The sequence below is a fragment of the Sinohyriopsis cumingii genome, unplaced genomic scaffold (genome assembly GCF_028554795.1).
Source record: "Sinohyriopsis cumingii isolate HCF-2022 unplaced genomic scaffold, ASM2855479v2 utg000913l, whole genome shotgun sequence".
NCBI lineage: Eukaryota > Metazoa > Mollusca > Bivalvia > Unionida > Unionidae > Sinohyriopsis > Sinohyriopsis cumingii.
This window is the reverse complement of record NW_028315943.1, coordinates 1596942-1615254: the sequence shown is the minus strand read 5'-3', so window position 1 is coordinate 1615254 and position 18313 is coordinate 1596942.

Genomic DNA, 18313 nt, shown 5'->3' with positions numbered 1-18313 from the left:
GAAATATATGCCATCAAAACAGTTGCTGTTGATGATGATAACCAGGAGGAAGAGGACAACGAAGATGATATGAAGAAATTAACTGAGGAAGACGGTGATTAAAGAGAAGTCGGTTTTCGTTCACCACAGACAAAGCAGAAGTTATCTGCATTGTTCACACAAGTACGAGGCATTCCTGCTCACTTTGGCTAAACAGAAATGTATCCCATTGCAAAATCAAACACTGACAAATAAGAGAGCACAACACTGTATGATTTCCAGAGCTAATATAAGGCAATTTGTTCAGCAGAGTGATGTAAGCTTAGTTATGATTGCATCATCCATGACTTCTAGGAATAACATGATGCAGTCCGTATCATGTATGGCGCAATGGCAGCTTCAGATTGCATCATTCATTATTTTGCCTTAAAAGCAAGTACTATCTAAACCCAGTCATAGATGTATTCATAGACCCGGTTAAAGATGTATTTTAGCCATTTCTGCTTTAAACTAAGATCCCTTCCCTTTATAACTCACTTATCCTCCGCCATTCCCAAGTCAAGGGTAGTATATTCTGAACCAGTATCATATCTTTAAAACTAGAACCAATCAACAATTTTAAGCATCATTTTCGTTCTCAGTAACCCAGAATTGGTAAAGTTTGGCTACATTTATTTCGAAGGCATTTTGTTTGTAGATCAGTGTTATTTTTGAAGCGAATAATATAAACTTTAATCTGCCGGCGCATTAAGCGACGATATTTGTTGACGTTCGCTTTGTTGAGATGGGTTATACATCATCATGTAATCTAGAGCATGAGACTTAATTTGGAAATGAAATCAAGGTTTCATTCCTTCAAATCACTCAGAATAGCCTTAACATTAGCTCCATGTGGATTGCTTTTGATAACATGCCATGTGACGGATAATATGTAGCTTACTTTCAATTCCCATTGGTGTCACTGATTTGGAAATGTTAATTAGGTAGAGCTATAATTGATAACCTCATCCAATATTGAAGGAGTACATTGTTACTGCCTCCTAATTTAATTTGATCCATTTAAACGTTGCGAATAAGATTGAAACTGGCGTCTCTGTTTATCGGTAATGTCCTTGTAGGTGTGCTCTTGAAGCGTGTATTTTTATCTTATTGTTCTAAAATATATGGCTTTTACATACAGATGGAATATTTTTTTGAGTGTATAAATTTTATTTAAACAAAATAAACACGTTTTTGTTTACGAGTAATTAGGTTATTATTGCGCAGCGTTAATAGACAAATATACGTCAATTATTGCGAAAGGTTTAAGCAAGTTCTCTAATCTGTTCATACTATAAAACTCGTATTGAAATATCATGTACGGTTTGGAGAATGATTTTTGGATCTGAAGTTCGCTTAGAGACACTTTGCAAAGGTGAAAATGCGGCACCGGCATTATTCTATTATATACGATAAAATGTGCACATAACATTCACTCATATTGTACAAGTATTTAATTTGTTAACTAAATTACTTAATAATACTTTCATCTACCGTAAGCACAGTATAGTATTCTAGCCCCAATTGGTAGCGGTGGAAATAATAGTTTCCCAATATTTGGAACTAAGCAAGCTCTTCGGCTGGGGAAGAAACAACCTACAAGAAAACGTTACCACTTTATAAGTTTGAATGACAGGTGAAACCCACAGAAAAAAGTGTTCAATAATTAAAGAAAAATTAGATGAAAACAGTATCAAAATGCGAGAATTTTGTATCGGCACCAGAATAGCAGCTTATATGTATAAAAAAAAAAAACTGATCCAAGGTGGTGTCATCCGCGTAAATGCGTGCTATCAGTGCTGAGAACCAGCATGCTTAGACCAATTCCAGGCAATATATTTATAAAAAAATTAAAAAACTGCGCGTAGCGAAAGACTTCCATTTTACGATCAAAAAGATCTATGACGGTACATTATTTTGCATATGGGTCTTTACATCCAGGAGATATTTTTAACTACGAGAAATAAAGATACGAATGTTGTTATATTACAAGAGAAAGTGCTGGCAAGAGGTAATAATAATAATATAATAATAATATTGAATAAATAAATAAATAAATATATAATAACGCCATTAGGGTATAGCTGCGGATCGTATACAAGTTTGCAAAACGTTTACGTTTTTCTACCTCACTGAACTTTAAAAAAACTAGCCAATTCTTATAGTTAAATTTTACACCTATAAATGACAGCTGTAAGAAAATTCTTCCAAAACTGTACCAAAATATATATTCAATATGATCGTTTTATATGTTTATTTTTAAAATGTGTATCAATATAGTCAATATTGCCGTTAATATCCGTAATTTGTATTGAGCCAGTAGAAAGTGACGATCATTTGCCTGAAAACTGACACGACTCCTTTTAAATGAAACCTTTAAAGTAATGCCTCTATCGGACAACAAAGTCAAATTACAATAAATTAAATCCACTCAGAGGAATATGCAGAATATTATATGGCAATTGCCCCCCCCCCCCCACTTTTGTTTTGATATTCATGTTCCCATATTAGCATGTAACGATATAGCAACACGCGAGAAGTGTCCACCAAGGCGTTACGCATTCGCCGCTAAAAAAACAAGTCATTTTCTTCTTAATTATGCACATATTTCATGAAGATCACGTATACTGAACAGAACAATTTTTCACATGAGAGAGAGAGAGAGAGAGAGAGAGAGAGAGCAAATGACTTTGAGAATGTACGAAATGATAATGATGCTTGGTAAGAAATCATCAGTTTAGTTTCGTACAGGTTGATAATTAGCCATAGTTAATCAAATGAAGCAAGAGCGTATATGATTACTATCAATGAAGGAAGAGCGTATATGAATACTATCAATGAAGGCTGCGAATTCGAAGATTTTATATAGAACTGACAAGGCTACTTTTTTATAAAAAAACAAAACAAACAAAGAGCTAGATCAAACGTTCACATTTAAATTTACCCAACTTTATATGAATTTATCGACCTAGAACCAGTTCAAAAACACTCTGAATATATATAAATCTCATCACAAGATTTAAACTAACAGTTTTCATTAACAAACAGGAGTCAATCGAGAATTTAACGCTTAAAGGTAATGAAATTGTCAGATGGATGATCCTAGCAGAGGTTAGAAAACAGAGCAAAGAAACCTATTCCCGCTTCGATAAATTTGCTGATAAAATACACACTAGACAGTAAATCGCGACGGTATGGTGCAGAGCATTTACTTTTTGCGGATTTCCAAGCAGTATCCGCGCCACTTTAAACAAGGCTTGGTAATACCAATCTTTGAATATGGGAAGAAGAACAAATTAGATATGAATAATTATCGTGACATAACTATCGTTTCAGTGTTTCAAAAAGTCCTAGAAAAATTATATACAACAGGCTAGTTATATTTTCTAAACAGATTTCATTCAAAATCCATTAAAACGGCTTTAGAAACATCGGTAGTATAACTGCAGCTTTCTGTTTATTTTTACAAGATGTACAGACTTAAACTCCAAGAAAAGACCTGGCGCATCATGAAAGGCTCGCTCGAGAGCGTAACAATATCTGTTTTATTTGCGGGCAAACTGTATGAACGTTTCAATATTAAACTCTTTTTATTTTATTGGTATCAGAGATGGTGGAATGAATCTCTTAACAAGTCTTAAAATCTGGAAGGAATCATTCTACTTTCGGTTATATAGGATGCGAACAAACGTCAGCATGCCACATTCGATTATGGACAAACTCGAGTTATGTTAGAGGTATGCAACAAGACGTATGCAAGCTTTAGATAAATACTCGCAGCACCCTTGGAAGCGATCACTTCCTTATCCTACGCACCCTCAATATATTGACACAAACACACTCAACTAACAACATACCAAGGTGGAGGTGTGACAAAGCCGATTGGGATGAATTTAAAATCGCCCTCTCTACAATAACTCTAGCAGATCTTTATAGTGATAACATAGATCAATACAATCAATATGTAATGAACGCCCTAACTGAGGTAGCTAAAATAAGTATACCCAGAACAAGAGGACAACAACTTAAATCCACTGTCCAATGGTAGAACGAAGAATGTAAAGTAGCTAAAAGAACTAAACAAAAGGTCCTTAATCGATTTAAACACACAGGAAACTCCAATGACTTTAGGATTTACAAATGAAATGAAAACAATAATCCAAAATGCAAAAAAAAAAAAAAAAAAAAAAAAAAAAAAAATCGTGCCAAGCCTTCTGCTCTAACATAAACTGCAAAACCAACGCAAAACAGGTATGGGACAAGATAAAAGCAATAAAGGGGAAAAGCAAGCAACCAACTCCCAAACTGACTGGAAATCTAACCAACAAAGAAAAGGCAAACTGCTTGGCATCACACGTTGCAAGCATGAGCAGCAACTCCAACCATACCCAAAAATTCCAAGAGTACCGCCAAAATGTAGAACAAAATTATCCAAACCTCTTCTCCGACCTAGGATCCAAACAATCTAAACTAAACGAGGACTTCACAATAGCAGAATGGATAGCTGCACTTGCTAAGAAAAAGGCAACCTTACCCGGAGAAGACCAACATGGCTATGAAATATACAAACACATCCCGGAAAATATAACCGAAATCATAAAAGATCTAGTTAATAGCTTGCAGAAGGGCCAGCTACCCAAAAGTTGGAAAAAAAGCTATCGTCATTCCAGTACCCAAACTTGGCAAAAAGCCAAATGACATAAATACATATCGACCCATATCTCTAGCTGATAACATGCGCAAAATAATGGAAACAATGATTAATGACAGACTAAAATACCATCTAGAAAGCAAAAACTACATTGCAGAAACACAAAGCGGCTTTCGCAACAAAAGCTCCACCCTGGACCAATTGTTCAGACTCGAAGCAAGCATCAAGCTAGCATCTAAAGCAAAACGCAAATGCAATAGACGTCTAATCGCAGTATTTCTCGATCTAGAAAAAGCATTAGATTTGGTCTGGACAAAAGGTCTTATTGCGAAACTTAATGTATACGAAATAACTGGCCGCATACATAACTGGATAGCAGACTTCCTAACAGATCGGAGGATACTGACAAAAGTACGGGATCAATTCTCAAATATATATAACCTAGAAAACGGTACGCCACATGGTAGCGTGCTTAGCCCTACTTTATTCAACATCATGGTAAACGAACTTGGTACTATAATTAACAAGAATAAGGTAGATATATCCCAATTTGCTAACGATAGTGGGATTTGGTAAGCAGGCAATCCAAACAGCAAAACAGTCATAGGGCAAATACAAGATAGTCTTAACCAAATAGGTCGGTGGGTAAATAAATGGGGTTTTAAAATATCCAACACTTAAACAGAAGCCTTTATGTTCTCGACACACAATAGAAATACCAAAGAATATCCTAAACTGTACATACATGGGAAAATAATAAAATTTGCCAAAACAGCCAAATTCTCTGTAATGTTCCTTGACGAAAATCTAACATGGAAACACCACATTAAAGAGCTCACCAAAATATGTACAGTTGATCTAAGTCTATTAAGAAACCTGAAGGGAACTACTTGTGGGGGGTGGGGGCGGGCGGCAAGAAACGCTTTTAACACTATATAAGGCACTTATAAGAGCAAACATAGATTACGGATGCCAAGTGTATGCATCAGCAAACCAAACATCACTTAGTAAAGTAGATTCCATACAACATGAGGCACTAATCATCTGCACTGGAGCACTAAACTCAACCTCCCTAGAAGAGCTCCAATTACTGACAGGAGAACTACCACTGCAACTAAGAAGAAACGGAAGCATATTAAGATATGCCGCACGAGCTTCGATCAACAAAACAAGCCACCCCACCAGCAAAATTATCCAACAAAGTAATATCCCTTTCATTAAAAAACTGAAGCCACAACCACCCGGTGAAAAAAAAAATTCATGAACTAACTAAAGATCTTATTCTACCCACTCTACAAGCTGAACACTACAGTTACCCCGACCCAGCACCATGGACGGGAGGTAACCCGAATTGTAACACAATAGCCCTTACTTATGGTAACAAACAAGAGCATGTACATGATATAAGGACAAAAATATTAGCCAAGCTAGAAGAAAAATACATATGGTACACCAAGATATACACCGATGGCTAAAAAAAAACAATGTACAAAACTGCTGCGGCAATAGCAATCCCTGAAACCAACACAGAATTCGGAGCTAGATTACCGGACACCTACTCCATTTACAGAGCCAAATTCTGGGCCATTATTGAAGCTCTAAATTGGATCTAACTAACAAACACTAGACAAGCAGTTATCATTAGCGACTCCCTTAGCGTCATCAACTCGATTAAATCAAACCACTCTATGACAAGAAGCAACTTCCTGATGGAAACCAGCCACTTAATTAAACAACTGCTAAATAACAAACATATAATATAACCACTTGTATACTTTTGAAATTTCCTTGTCTTTACTGTTTCAATGATAATTCGTTGTATCATTAGCATCGTCAAGCCAGTGTTGAAACAAACTCAGTTCCATGCTAAAGTCAGTGCAATTTACCTCGGACTACATGTTTATATGATTACATCTATTGAGATGTTTCGCTTGGTCGATATGGTGGCTGGTTCAGTACTATTTATTTTTGTGATTTTGATTATATGGTGAGTCTCATGATCTTGTATTATCCTGATCCATCCATCCATTCATACATACAGCTGATTTACTAACCTTACCGTCCTTATATAGGTCTGGTTGTCTCCGTCATGATGTACGCTCACTAGAGACTACTTTATCAAGGGAAGTAACCATTTTTGTCTTTTGGTTTGCCTGATGGAGTTGTTTTACAAGAATGCAAACACCGATGCCTAACAAATTCATCAAAATGGTGTAGGAGGAGAGAAACAAATAACTAACAAAAATAAATTAACCCACCCCAACAACAACAGCGACAGAGATTAAGCAAAACGAAACTCGCCTATAAGCTATATAACATCTTAACTCTTAAAGGTAGGAGAGCTAAACTCATTTTTTTTAAACCATCAACTGGGCACCTATTATGTGTATACAATACGATACAAATTTAAGCGTGAGAAAATACTTATGTTAGAAACTAATAGAAACATAATCTCCAATGTCTCATATACAAATGCTATAAACATCGCTGGCTACAAAACGTCCAAACAACTACTGTGACAGCTATAAATGTCAGACTTGCTTTCTTAAAGTTCCCAGTCTGATGTAGTTGAATCAAACACGAAAATGCAGTCATAAAAGACAATTCCTGCTCTTACCAACTATCGTTTATTCGCCCAGACACTTCTAACACAAGCAGATTTCTCTGTGGCATATTCTTGCACTAGTAATAGCAACATTTGTGATATTTCCAAGACAGAAAATGATAGTGACACAGATCACGATCCATAAATAGTCCAGCACATGGTCAATCGTTTTACGTTTGCTCTTCGTTTGAGCTGTGTGCGAAGTATCGTATCATTGTATACCATAGAGATTTTCCAAATTAGAACTGATGAAATTTAAAATTTGTCCTTACAAAACAATATTTTAATTGTCATGTTCCTATGATATCCATCGATTCGATTAAATGCGACAATAACTCAATACTCTCAAATGTTGGTATGTTGTTAGTTTCTCAAGCTTAGAAGTTACGTACTTCAGGCTGACAGGTAACGCTCTATTGAATATTAACATATTGAATATTGCTCTTTTCGGAGGGGTGTGCTTAAGTGGCAGATAAAGATGGATTCTACTAAGACGATTGTTTTCATTTTCTTTAAACAATATAAGACGGAATGACCTATAGAAAAATGTAAGAAATAATAGTACCCGATGAAAACTAAATATATTAAACTATCTTGAAATAGTAAATGGTTCTTTATACTTTTAATGGAAAAAATTGGATGAAAAATTGTTACGTTGGCGTTTGAACCTAGACAAGGAAATTCTAGTTGCGGGGTTAAATTATTTATTTCTCCTTTTAGCCTCGTGGGGTACAAATAATGTAACCTCTCGACTGAAATTTCGTTGTCTCAGTGTAAATCCCAACATAGATTCTATTGTTATCTTTAGCAAATCGTGTTTGCCGTTTTCTTATATGATATATCTCGTACTAGACATGTTGCTATTTCTAGTAATTTTGTTCATTTCTTTTAGTGTTGACATTTTCATTACCTCTTTTCTTCTTTCTCTATGCCATTATGTAAATATTTCTTTCTCTAAACTTGTTACTGTTTTGTTTGTTCATCTGTGAATAAATGCTATTATTCCACGTGGAAGACTCTAACAAAGGTCGAAATGTAGGCAACCTCTGTTATTTTCTAGCTTTTGTGTCATTATATAACATTGTTTTAATGGTCTGCATTTCTAATTCAAACGCCTTGGGAAATGGGACCCTATCATAGCTCAGCTTTAAGTCAGTGTCATATATCGTATAACAACAAGTACATGTGATTATCCTCTCACAATGATTTATGCTTCAATTTAGAGAAAATACATTTGTATTATTGAAATAATATTGGCTACAATGATACACAGTCAATAAGTTACTGTTTCACTGTCTGTACGTATTTCTTTATTTCTTGAGTAACTCTATTATATCGTAGTGAATGGACAAAAACAAAACAAAAACAAACAGAGCTAACATATCTTTTATCGAGGTTCTTTAATTGACTCGATAAACACATTAGTATATACGACAGTAATTAATTTAAAACCGTACCTTTGTGCAGTTGTTAAGTACTTGAAAGAAAACGGTGCATTTGACCCTTTTCTGTTTTCATATAGTAATTTGTGACCACATGCTGTATATATAAAACATTGCTTTTGTTAGTCGTTTTATCAGGTGGCAGGAGATAGTTTCGTAAATTGGGCTCTGGCTTATTTATTAAAGTAAGCCTGTTAAGTGACATTGTTTTCAAAGTAATGAAATATTTGTGAATTAGGTGATTCGAGCTTGTGTGAGGCATGTACACAACCCAAAGTTACTTCACAGCACTTAGGCAGTGAAATACCAATGGTCGGCTAAGAAGCAGAGCTAGCCACTCACAGCAGTAGACACGTGGGATCAAGGTATGTAGACTATCTATTTTTTTTTAAATGGCCATGATGGCAACCATTTTGAATTGCTTCAACCTTCTGGTACACAATGATTTTCAAACTTATCACAGAGGAAGGGCTTGCGTTTGATTGTGAGAATCACTTTGTGTCAGAAAATGCCTATGTATGTGACTGATACAAGTATACATTTTGGGCTACGATGCACACACTTTTTTTTCAATCAACTTCTAATGACTTGTGATATCGAGTGAATGATATTCTTATATTTTGTGTTATTATAGTTCTCTAACAACAAGGATCTTTTTAACCTCACTTGTGTATTTCTTTTGTATACATTTTTGTATGAGACAGGTGGATGCGTCATCACATGTGTGCTTAGAAACTTTCCCATGTACCCCCAGTACATGTATACAGTAGTGGCATTTTATTTTGTTCTCGAATGTTCTTGAACAATACCGAACCTGAATCAAGGGAGGTAATGCGATTGGTACTTTTGAACATCAGGCTTTCTACTATAGCGATAATATGTAGAAATTTGAATAAATAGCTTGGTAGATGGAAGAACGAATTGATGAATGCTTGCACTAGTGAATGGTGGATGGCTGCATGCGTAGACGAATGGATTTACAGCGGGATAAAATGTATGTATGTATGTATGTATGTATGTATGTATGTATGTATGTATGTCATGAACAGATAGATCAACGAATGGAGGAGTGGATGACATGTGTATGTAATTGTTGTTATTATGGAGCTTAACGACATTTTCAGCACAAAATAGGCAATACATGGCGGCAAGTATAATACGCGAAAACCCAGGGAAGAACTACCGACAACCGAAAAGATACTGGAAAACTTTCAGCAGCAGAGAGGGCGAACAGACCAAATGATTCCGACAAACAAATAAAACAAACAAAAAAATAATAAACACGTAGAAAGGTCCAGATTTTCACAAATAAACGTTTCCTTGAGATGATTTTATTTTTTGTTGAAACCAACCCCATCAATAAAACCCTATCGAAAAGGTAGCTGAAAAATAAAGTACTCTACGTGTTTATGTTTTTTTTTGTTTAATTGCTGGACGACCAACATTGGTAGGCGCCCTCTCTGCTGCTATTAATTAAAATATTTTATCAAGACCCACACGATATCTTGTTCTTGGATCATGTAAATTTATTGTTATAAATCCATGCGGAGTAGCTTGCGCTCGTGAGAAGAAATTTCTGAATTTAATTATATCCATGTCACCACCACACCAAGTTTGATGAATATTTCGCAGCGTGTGTGTGTCTACACCATTAAACACAACTAAAATATTGCAGTTGTCCCTGATCACCTTCGGAATTTGTGTATATCGTTGAGTAACATTGATCACATCTGTATTTTTATGTCTACCTCGGGAAAATATTCTGGCTGGATTTGATTGTTTATCTAGCATCACATCGTCGTATACAACTAAATTATTGATAAATCCGTCTAAAACATCTACGAACGGTGCTTCATCAATATCGGTTGTAAACTCTATAACATCATTACCCTCGTCCAGTAATCGCGCGTTTTCACTAAAATCTTTAAGTACATCATAACATCGTTGATCATCAGCGGATGGTGCTACTAAATATAATTTATCCCATTTCAACCATCTCATTATCAAATTAAGTAATAACTGCGTCTTACCAGATCCAGATGGTCCTATGATAATCATTCTGATGGAGTTCGGTAGCGCAGGATGATGTTTAACTGGCTCTCGTTTTCTTGTCGCTGAGAAATCAATTATATCCATATATATTATATCATGAGTTTATATTGTTTACGCTGTAGATTTAAAACTCCAACTCTTGATTTAGCTACGGTTACAACAAAAAATAAAAAATAGCGTATGGTGGAAAATTTTCTGTGTGCGGTAGAAAGAAATTTTCGTTTTTACCTAATAAGCGCGGTGGTGATGTTGCTAATTTGATGTCAAAGTTTCCAGGTGCTCCATGGGCTAAATACAGTGGAGAAAAACATCTACCAGGATATAATTATTGCGGTCCTGGTACCAGACTTGATATCAGGCTCGATAATCAAGATCAACCAAAACCAGGCGCGGAACCAATAAACGCTATTGATGGAGCTTGTCACGCTCATGATGTAGCTTATAAAAGTCAAAATCTACAAGATAGACATATTGCGGATGTGAAATTAATTCACGCGCTAGATTCTATAAAAAATAAAAATATCAAGGAAAAATTAGCTAATTGGTTAGTAAGATCCGCGATGAAAAGTAAATTACCGCTTGGGGCTGGTAATATATAAATGGAATCGATTTATTATTCACCGAGAGGATACTGGAGAGGCAAAGCAGCAATTGGTAAACTTGCTGATGCAGCAGCGGTTAAACATTCTACTGCTAAAACGTGGTTATCTAAACAAGCAATATGGCAAATTTATCTACCACGTCCTAAACAAATTCAGTACGCGTATTTCGATGTCAGTGTTCCTAATGAAGTTCATCAAGCTGATATTCTGTTTTTACCGCATGATACTGTGCGTGGAAAAACATACAAGTACGCGTTAACTGTAGTTGATGTTGCAAGTAGATATAAAGAAGCAGAACCGTTATCGACGAAAACATCATCTGAAGTAGCCGATGCGTTTGAACGAATTTATCAACGAGGTGGTGGACCACGAGGTGGTCTACGATGGCCACAATTATTACAGGTTGATCCTGGTAAGGAATTTCTTGGTCCAGTATCATCGTTGATGAAACAACATAATACCAAAATACGACGAGGACATACTGCAATTCATCGTGATCAGGCAATTGTTGAGCGATTTAATCGAACACTTGCCGAGCGGTTATTTGGATATCAATACGCGAGGGAATTTATTCAGGATAAAAGATCTCGCGAATGGGTTGCAAGATTACCAAGCGTGATAGCAGCGTTAAATAGCGAGATCACACGAACAACCAACATGAAACCCATTAATGCAATTACGAAAAAAAATATACCAACACAACGAAAAGATGTTGAAAAACAGAAAATATTGGGTGATGTTGCAGTCAGATATTTATATGAGCCTGGTGAACTTGAAGGTGGTAGCGCGAGAGCGACTGATCCTATTTGGAGTGTTACCACACACAAAATATCCACCGTGACAAGATCGCCAGGTAGACCAGCAATCTACAGATTAGATTCGGCTGCTCCTCAACGCGGATTTGTACGTGAACAACTACAAATAATCCCCACGGATACACAACTACCACCGCGATCACTTAACTAGCGCCGCGACGCCGATTACATTCGAGACAGGTCAGCATGATATTTTCTCGTGCATGACCGCGACTATTATCTTTTCTGTCCACGGTAAATTGTCTTGAATCATTACTCGAATACCGCCATAACATTATGCAATTGCAACTTGTGCAATGATTATTCTGCTGCTGTTTTAACTCAATAATAAATTCAACATCAAGATCAAAGTCGCGTTTATTTTTTTTATCAGATTGTTTATATCCGATTAATTTTTACTTATTATATCATCATCGATGATGTTAAATTTATCAACGATTTCAGGAATTATAATTCTACGTAATTGAGATATCTTTCTGACCCTCGATACCGCTAAATAAACTAAATTTGACCACTCGATGTGATCGTCTACAATCCAGACTCGTGTGTCAGAAATAGTTAATCCCTGAGACGAGTGGATCGTCATAGCGTATCCCAACACCCATGGAGATTTGTCAGCGTGTAATGCATCTTCGACCACACTGATATCAACGGCGACAATATCATTTAATACGAGATTCTGTTTTTCAGTCTGCCCTGGAATATCAACATTAATATTCTGTTTTCGTGTATCTGATGGTCTATAACACAACGGTACGGGTAATTCTGAATATTTTTCTTTATGTAGTTGAAATAACTGCTGTTGTAAATCGTCTCTGATTATTTTTCTACTTGCTACGATCAAATCGTTGGGTCTCCATAAATTTAAAAAATCACCCACTGAGGTCTCTGAGATTACTCCGCGTAATATTTCACACTGAATTTTGTTTGATTGTAATCTGATTAATTTTTTAAACTCCTTCAAATTTGCATCGAGAGCTCTATGATCATCATCTATTTCTTCGTAATAATCAACGAAATTGTTTAGCCAATCATGTGGAGATGGTCCAACAAAAGGCGGTTGTTGACCATGATCGCCACACATTATTATAGCGGTATTTTTCGTCAGCAACCAATCAAGAAACGTTTTTAATGTATCCAATGACACCGTACATATCTCATCCCAAATAATTATTTTAGGTATATACTTTTCTCCCATTCGTTCAGGAGTCCATGTATCCCCGTGCCACCGAAAGAAACTATGATACGTGCAAGATTGTACTTGCCGTTGTTTCATCTCGCGTGCAAGTCTATGTGTGGGTGTCAGCACGATCATATCTGAATTTCTAAAAACATTAATTGCTCGAGTCGTTTTGCCGCATCCACCAGGTCCATTGAGATATACTGTCTTATATCTTGTTATTGGATCACTCACCGGCGGCGCTTTCGACATTTCTGATATTTTATTACCCTCACGATAAAAATCTCTCATTGGAACATCTGCTGATTCTGTGTAATTGTGTAATATTTCTTTTTTTATCCTCCACGAACCCCATCGTTCATCATTACTTGTAAATTTCATAACAGATTCTAAATATTTACTCGAAATATAAAACGAATCTGTTGCGACTCTGACTGCGGTCTTAGGAAATCTATTAATCATCGATAATAAATTTATGGAAACATAAGCCAACATGGAAGATCTTAGATGAGTATACTGTGGGGAGACGTCATTTATGTAACTAACGATCGTGCCCAATTTTGTTCCGTCGGATAAATAAACATTTTCTCGATTTACAAATATATTTCTCGCTGTTGTATCAGCGATTATAAAATCGTACTCGGCATCATCTAAAATTAATCGTGTGTGATGTCTTTTATGATCATATGCACCACCTTGAGTAAATTTACCTATAATTTTTCTACTGAGATCTTTTGCGGTTTTGAGTTTAATCTCGAGAATTTTAGGAGCTTCTTTGATAATATCATCTTCGGAAACATCAGGACATTTTTCCTTAAACTCGCTAATAACTTCATCGAGATTGATATAATCTGGCATGGGCAACCAAACTTCGGTCTGCGCGCGATATGATATAATTGCCTCACTGACCACCAACGATGTCAGTATCGCACAATCTAGCATATATCGTAACAAAACTATAGGTGCCCAACATTTTTCACAAAAATGTCTGCCAAACCAAACATAACAAATCTTGTGAAGATTTTCGTTAAGCTCGAATGATTCAACACAAGCGAATCCAGTCAGATCAAAATCAGGTAATGGTCCATTAATTGCCACTCGCATCATCTCGTTTGTGGGGTGACCGAATCTTTTAAAGTACACAGAACAATCTCCGTATCCTAGAAAACTTCCCGGATAACATACAACCATATCAACCGAAATAACATCATCGTAATTATATTTGGTATTCCACAATCCGCCATGTCCGTATTCGACGCAACTTGCGCGTACGTCCTCGAGTAAATCAAATCGTGTTGGTTTCCATGAATTTCGTTCTCTGGCGAAATGAGCCGCAACAGATGGAACGGTAAAACAATTAGTTAGTAATTTGTCAGTATTTTCCGCGTGTTTGCACTCTAAAAACCTATCCGCGAGATTTTTCATCTCGTCATGGAGAGATTCTGTTCGATATATTTCATCATTTGGTCTAACAAACTGATCAAATTCACCCTCCTCATTACTTTTAAATAACCATACCGATACAGGATCGTTTTTACTTATTTCGTTGATAAAATCAAACATACTATCTGCCCCAGAATTATCTGGGGGGTAAAATCTAACAGTTCGATCACGTGGAAATATTGTTACTGCGCTGGTCCATGCGTGCGCGTTATGATCAATAATATTTATTGGAGCTCCTTTTGATTTATATTTGGATTCGTACAGTACCTCCCCCGTTATTGTTGATACTGCTATTGGAAATTTTAATATTTTTCCTAACTCAGCAACATCTTTTATTGCGGCACCTGTATCCTTAACTGAATCAGCCCACGAGTTTATTTTTTTACGTCTTAAATCAGTTAATCCATTTCCACGCATCGCGTTTGTAAAGTGTTCTATTACTCGTTCGGCTACACAATTTAACCTTGAAAATTTCATCGGCGCTAGTTTATCAACGTTGGGTTTTTCATTTATCTCATAAATTCCATAAATAACCGCTTTTACAGGATACGCTCGCTCATAATACGGTTTATCAACACCCGTCAATAGACCCGGTCTGGAATTTTTACTTAATATGACAGTTTTATTATTACCAAGGACAGGATCATATTTGTCACGGATAATCCAACTACCTGTTTCTGTTAATACAATAAATTTTTCTTTGAGGAAATATTTTTGATTGCCCTCGTATTCAGTGATGTAGTTAATGATAGTTGCCGCTCGCTTGTCATTCATTGTGGCGTCCTTGACAGTATTGCGAATAATCTTGAACGTTGACCATGTGTGAGATGCACCATCTGTGTAAAATTCCTTCTTGGCGTCGTGAATTTTCGAGATCAGACTTTTATTTTTCGGATCAACCAGATCTCGTACTGGTAAGTCAGAAGATAATCTGTCGAGGTTGAATTTATACTTAACAGGCCTAGCTTGGGATAATCTCCCAAACTCGTTTATATAATTAAAACAAATATTTAAATAAAAAATATTATATATACAATGTCTCAATGCAGATGGTTGATGATAGGTTCAGTAAATCGATGCAATAAATCCTGTAGAGGCGAATTTTGTTGGATGCACTTACAAAGTATACGACGAGGAAGTCTAGGACCAATACCGTGTCTGCGGTGTGGTGTTGGAGTGCGAGGAAAAACAAAATTATGTGGAAAGTGCGGGGGAAAACGGTTCAGAGAGCTTAAAAGATATTATGACAAAAAAAATAATAATGGTGAAAACGTTATAAAATCCGTGGAGGATTATATATCAAGATTTCAGACAAACAATGATTTAAACAAATAATATTATTATAATGGAGCAAAATAAATTTGTCCCACATCCCACAATAACAAACTATGAATCAGATCGTAATGGCATGATTAGAAATTGCAGGTTAAAAAAACCAGTTGGTCGTATTAATAATCATGGTTATCTAATGTTCACGGGGGGGGGGAGAAAGGGTATCTCTGTCATCGTTTCATCTACGAATGTTTCTTCGGAGTGATCAATGACGGTCTTGTGATCGATCACATTGACGGGAACACTCAAAACAATAATTTATCCAATTTACAAGCTATCACACACAGCGAGAATAATACACGTGGTAATACTGGAAGATGTAAGACAGTTTCTAGAAGGGCGGTAAATTCCACAAACACAGAAACTGGCAAAGTAATTATATTTCGTTCGATGTGTGCTGCTGCGAAATATTTTGATATTCACCCGCATTCAGTACGAAAAGTAGCAGAAAATATATATAAAACCGCCTTCTCAAAGAAATATAAGCAGAAAATCATCTTTCAGTATCAATAATTATCATCACCACATTATTAACTATCATCACCACATTGAATTAATTTTTTTAATTTATGTCACAGTATGTCCTCCATACACTACTGAATTTTTGATTATTTTGGGGGGGGGGGGATTACTTTGTAATATATAGTTTTCTTCGTAGATTTTTGATTTTTTATGATCGTAATTGGTCAGTTTAACTAATTACGTCGTAATTAATTACTCGTAGAAGCATATTTATGGTTTTTAAATATTTCCCATCATACAACATTACGAGAAATCGGGGCAATTTTACAACCGCTGTTATTGATCCGCAGGTAGCTATATACAATCAGCTTAGAAACCGTTGTTATGGTGTACAGGTGCATTTCACAATCCGTTATTGATTTCTCAGGTATTTGTAGTCTGCATAATACAGATATATTCAGAAACCGCTGTTATAATTCAGAAACCGTTATTTTAATACAGGAGTAGTTATTTAAATGTAGAAATTATTATTATTATTCAGAAACCGCTATTTTAGTGTAAATATATTTGAAATTAGTTCCTTAATTATATATTAACTTTCGAAACATATGTTTCTAACAAGATTTGATAGCTCAATCAGTACCGTATTGGACTGTGACGCTCGCGGTCCAGGATCGAATCCCATGACTGACAATTGGTCGGGTGGTTACGCATATTAGCGATTTTTATAATTAATTGGGGCACCGCCAGCCCCTCTCCGCGAGAACACCATCCTATCATGTCAAACGTGGTAGATACATGTTTTTGTATTTCCCACGGGTTGATTATTGTGGGTGGGTGTTCTCGGGGAGAAAATGGCCTCATTACATTACATCTCATTTCATTCATTCATTCATCACATCTCATTACATATATTTCATCTCATTATATATATTTCATTACATTACATCTCATTACATACTTAATGAACCTGCTAAAAGACTCGAATAGAGGTTCCATTTCATAATATATGTTTGTGCCGTCATTCATTCATTCATTGCATAATGAACCTGCTAGAAGACTCGAATAGAGGTTCCATTTCATAATATATGTTTGTGCCGTCATTCATTCATTCATTGCATAATGAACCTGCTAGAAGACTCGAATAGAGGTTCCATTTCATAATATATGTGCCGTCCATGCATAATCTGAGCTCGCTAAAGACTCGATAGGTGCTCTTCATTCATTAAATGTTATGTGTGCCTGGTGAACTTAGTAGAATGCGATGGCAATCTGCGAGTTCTTGGCTGTACTGTCCTTGAAACATCCCGACGAACTCGCTAAAGACTCGATAGGGGTTCTAGGGATAATTTTTTTTTATTTTAAAGATTTATTTATTATATAATGAACCACGAAAATATCGAAGATATTATTTCTGCTATCAAAAAACTAGAAGAAAACGGAATTAATATATCCGATGAACTAAATCCTGAAAAAATAATGTCTGATTTTGAAACATTAGAAGAGCTTAAGAACGAAAATAAGCACGTTCTATCATCTCAATATAAGTTCATAAAGCGGATTCAGTCAGTTATGTTTCAGTCACTGGCTGTGGTGAGCGATGATCAAGTAAATAAATTTGTTCCTCTTTCTGTTGCAGTAGAAAAGGTCAGATCGATGTTATCACACGAGTACGAAACGAATAAAACAATCAGTATCCGCATAAGATACT